Below are 5,114 nucleotides of genomic sequence, written 5' to 3'. Positions count from 1 at the left end.
CAATTTTTTTTTGTTACTCTGTAAATGAAACAGACAATTTATATTTTGAAATCATCACTCATTAAGTGTGAAAGTTATTACTTTTCCCTTCAGAAGATTTGTAAATATCATTAATGAATTTTCTAAAGTCCATGAGTTGCTGCAAGGCATAATAAGCAATTGATCTCATGTCATTTAGTGTTTACCTCATGTTTCAGAAAGTAAGTTTTTGTCAGTCTCAGTGCACATGCTCAAACTTCCCAGACCATAATCCTTTGCACAAAATGGAAACCTTGTGAGGATTTTTGAATGGACCTATCTGAACAAATCTTTCCCTCTGCAGTTTAGAGGGAATGTGATTGTGATTATGTGAAGTAGTGAGAATTATCATTTAGAGTTCATGCCTTTTATAAATGTGAGGTCATGTGAGACAAATGTTCATACTATCATGAGATTTTTTTTTCTTTTTATATAAATATATCTATTTTAAATGAAACAAAATAAGTTCAGTTGTATGTATACAAGAGTAGAACTGAACTTGCCTTAACATGTCCAGTTGTTGTGAAGTCTGTATGAATTATCTCCCATTATTGTTATGATGTAGTACTATCATAATTTCATTATTTGTATATTTTATTTGAGAAGTAAGAAGTATACACAAAGATAGATGAAATTGTGTGTCACTCATTCAGGTAAAATATTTACTCTCTATACTTTTAGTATTTTTTTTTTTGAAGCTGAGAAATAATTTGGTGACAATGACGATAGATTTTCATTAGAATATAACACAAAATCAGATTTTGCAATTCCTTTCCTTAAATGTACTGGTTGATACTTCAAATTTTAGCAGCTTTCTTTAGCATTCGAAATTAACTGATGTTTAATTTCTGTTTATAATTGTCCAGAATGCAATTTGTGATATTTTCATACTATATCAGTTACATAGAGCTATAGACACAAATTTATATATTTGTACAGACAGGTAATAGATGAATTTATACTCTATCCATTCTGAGCGAGTTGTCAGTATGGTAATTTTTTGTATTAATAGTGGTTTAGGATGTTAAAATCTTTTTAGTCTTTATATAGTAACATCTCAATATTTTTTTTTTCTTGGAACAGAGAATTTTCACTTATACATATTAATAGAGTATAGTGATCAATTATAGACTAATGATCATGTGAGAATTCATTTGGTGCATCCCAAGGACGTTCACAAGTAGTATCACTTATTTATTTAAACGAATCTACAAATGCACATATTTTATATTCTAGAATGAATGCATATACTCTGAGTAACTTGGGGAGGTGTTATTATTTTGAGAAAACTGGGAGCAGCAATATTTAATTCACATTTGCAAAGCTAAAATGTGAACCATTCCACAATCACTTGTACACAATCTACATCTTTAAAATGTTTATACACATTGCACAACTGTGTAAATTCTGAAAGAATTTATGAAGAAAATCATTTTTAAATTTTAACAAAAAATCTTAAGAAAGCCTAAGATGACTAAACTTTACGTAGGTTGTAGAGGTCTTTGTATTTTTGTGAATCTTTTTTAATGTTTGAAGCATTTTTGAAACCTTTTTTAAAATTTAAACAGGTGAAACACAGCTTTTATTCTTAATGTTATTTTAACTTTTTTCATATATTGATTTAAACTAATGTCATATGTTTAAAAGTGCAATACTTGGTTTCCAGATCTAGTATACATGGTACACATAGTTACGTTTTAATTTAACTGTAAGTTTATTTCACTTCATTGTCATTTGTCAAATGTTTTAATCATTTCAGACAGAAATCGTATATGTATTTAAGTGAAAGATGGTTATACATGTGAAATACTTTTAATATGAACTGATTAAAGTTAGGAGATTTTCAATACAAGTGGATCCCTGAAACAAAGAGAGGTTGGGCTTGGCTAGAGAGTGGCACTTACAGAAAAATCTCAGAGCTTAGTCTGCTTTTTGATATATTTCAGTTCCTTGTGTTTTATTTCCTTTTTGTCACAAAGTGACATCAAAATCCATATTGGAATAGTGCTATTTTAAATATTTGCGTATTTGTGTATTTGTTTAATTTGCACAAGGCAGTTATGCTTTTATTTTGCAATTTGCTTATTTCCTAACGTTTGCATTTTAGACTTCAAAATTATTTTTGCCTTTTATATACATATACTGGTAAAAGTTTTTTTTTTAACTTGGAATTTTTTTTTATTCCTTCATAGCTTGCAAAGTAGATTAGATAATTAATAAAAACTGCTCATTAAGATTAATTTTTTTTTTATGATAATACATATTCCCTAATACACTTTACAATTTTTTTTTATTTGTATATTAAGGAAATAAACAGTATAAATATGTACAAATGATTGTTTTCCCAATTTGTGATTGCAATTAAGAAATATAATTTAAAAAAAAACCACACTACCACATATTTTAAACATTCTAGATGAAATATTTGCATGTGAAAAAAAAAAAGATTTCATTTTACAAATTTGTTCCCTAAGACTTACACTGAATTTCAGTTTTCCCCTGATATAATACACTTTTATTGCTACAAAACCAAAACAAAATGACGATTAACAGGAATCGCTATATGCAGTCGATGCCCACATGAGTTGCCACTTGGTATGAAGGTATCTAGTGAACAAGTTTGCTTGCAAAGCCAAAATCATTTCTTTTTTTTACTGCCAAATTTTAATTATTTTAGCAGCTTTGTTTTTTTTTTTTTATTTCTAGAATGTGTGTGAAAAGTAATTATGTATATCAGTTTATGTTGCACATAAAACCAGAGTTGTATAACTAGTTGATAATGTTCAGCTAGAATTGGTGCTTATTATTTCATTTGCTTATTCACTTCAGAGGTAGCCTTGACCTCTTAGAGGTGTCCTTGACATTTCTTAGGTGTCACTCTCAATGATTTGTAAGACATCTTTTTTTATACATTTGATTTGTGTATTTATATGTTAAAGCATTTCTTGTTTCTGTAATAAACCTCAATTGAATCTGAATTTAATATTAAAATTGTGTTATGTTATATGTTTAACACTTTGGGGATTTAAAAAACTACAATACATGTCTACTAGTATAATAGTGAATATTGTTTTAGAGAAGATACAAGCAAATTCAAAGAATTGTGGTCCCTCCTTTTGGTGCCTGAGTGGTTGGGATGCAATTATTTATGGCATATTGTAACTGTCTTGTCTTGTCTGTCCAGCATACCAAAAAAAGGTTAAGTTTTTGAATTGATAAAAGTTATTATGAAGGTTATAGTTTCTCGAAACTGTATCAAACTTCACAATCAGGGTATTTAGGTCAAATATAGTAAAATCGAAAAGGTCATGTTACAAGTAATGCACGTGTGAAAACAAAAGCCCCTTTCTTGTCTACAGCAAAAGTTAAAAGGAGATGGGTGAACAAGACGTACAGAATGCCTATAGCTTCAAAAAATATAAAAATCATATTCAAGTTGTGAATTTAGTATTTAGAGTAAAGTTTTCATATTTAAATTCATCAAATTATGATAAACACAACTTTTCTGAGGAAAAATTTCTCTGCAAAAGTTATTCTGTTTAAAAAAAGTGATATTCGCGGGGTTCGAACCCTAGCAATAAAAGTCCGGAGTGTCATTTTCATTTGAAACTAACGCGCTAAGCACTACGATACACAGCTTCCGATGACTAGTGGCATTTTAATATTTTTAATATGACCCTTGATTAAATGGACTAAGTATTTCTCGGAAATATGCGAATGTTATGTCATAAAAGTGTATTTTTAAGGTATAGTGGGTCTGTGCTCCATGTTTTGGGTAACCAAAAAATGTATATTTTTTCGCAAACTTTTTAAAAAAAATGGAGCGAAGACCCATTCATATCGAAAAATTGTATTATAGTAAGAGAAAATGGTCCTTCTTGCCCTCTTTAGTGTGTGTATGCTATTCCATAGGCAAATAATTCCAGTCTTTGTGAAATTTTTGCAGATTTTGGAGATTTTACATAATTTATACTTTAATGTTATATGAAATATCAAAGAAAAATTAGTTATAATTGAGATTTCATTTTGTAGCACTATAGGCATTTCGCTCGCCTTGTTCGCCCGTCTTGTTTTTGATAAGTATGTCAAATATTAAGTTCAAGGTAATAAAGTAAATTCTAAAAGGTGTTGTCTCAGGTAATGTGAAAGCCCTATCTCATTCATAAGTTATCACCAATGTTAAAATTTTTTGAAAGTACTGTAGGTAAAACTTTAACTTAAGGTTAAAAGGTCATGATGTCTTAAACCTTAATACATTCGGAAAGATTTTGTAACAAGTTAATGCACATGTCAAATATAAATGTCATAACGCCTTTCATTCAAAAGTTAATACTAGTGTTAAATTTTTTTGAAAAGTAAGTCAAAGGCCAAGGGTCAAGAGTCAAAGTACATGTACATTTAGAAAGGTCTTGTCACAGGTAATGAACATATTAAGTATAAATAACTTATATTCTCTCGTTCAAAACATATCACAAAATGTTAAACTTTTTTGAAAAGTAGGTTTAACTTCAAGGTCACGGGGTCAAAAATCTTGGTACATTTGGAAAGGTATTGTCATTGGCAATGCACTTGTAAAATATGAAAACCCTATCTTTTCTCATTCAAAAGTTATCACCACTGTTACAATTTGTGAAAAGAAGAACAAACTTTAAGGTCACGGAGTCAAAGATCATAGTACATTTGGAAAGGTATTCTCATAGATGACGTGCATATTGAATATGAAAGCCCTATCTTTTCTCATCTCATCCAAAAGTTATGAACAGGGTTCAAGATTTTACGACTGACAGAAAAATGAGATTGAATTGAACAATCAAATTAATTTTGGTCGATTCCCGCTTTCGGTGTCTTAGTGGATGGGATGCCATTATTTATGGCATATTGCAACTGTCTTGTTTGTGTGTCCCGTCTTGTCTGTGCATTATACAACCCCCCCCCCCCTAAATTATTGAAGTAATAATAGTAATGGCAAAGATTATAGCATCCCAAAACTACATCGAACTTCAAGATCAAGGTCAAGAAGCTAAATACCATATTACAATCTGAAAGGTCTTGAAACAGGTAATGCACATGTCAAATGTAAATGCCATATTTTCTCT

The 5,114-nt window shown here is 29.7% G+C and overlaps 1 protein-coding gene across 6 annotated transcripts in view; it reads left to right on the top strand.

The window, feature by feature from the left end:
* LOC133206388 (protein pangolin, isoforms A/H/I/S-like) overlaps positions 1–3,009 on the top strand; it is a 71,970-nt gene extending 68,961 nt beyond the window's left edge. For all 6 annotated transcript variants that reach the window (XM_061342352.1, XM_061342359.1, XM_061342341.1 and 3 more), the window contains one exon: positions 1–3,009. This exon is cut by the window's left edge and continues 424 nt beyond it. The gene's annotated coding sequence lies outside the window, so the exon portion shown is untranslated.
* The last annotated feature ends 2,105 nt before the right edge of the window (positions 3,010–5,114 follow it).

This window comes from Saccostrea echinata, unplaced genomic scaffold (genome assembly GCF_033153115.1).
Source record: "Saccostrea echinata isolate AGI-Se365-2 ecotype Australia unplaced genomic scaffold, CSIRO_AGI_Sech_v1 ptg000002l, whole genome shotgun sequence".
NCBI classification, from domain to species: domain Eukaryota; kingdom Metazoa; phylum Mollusca; class Bivalvia; order Ostreida; family Ostreidae; genus Saccostrea; species Saccostrea echinata.
This window is presented reverse-complemented; position numbering and strand designations above follow the sequence as displayed.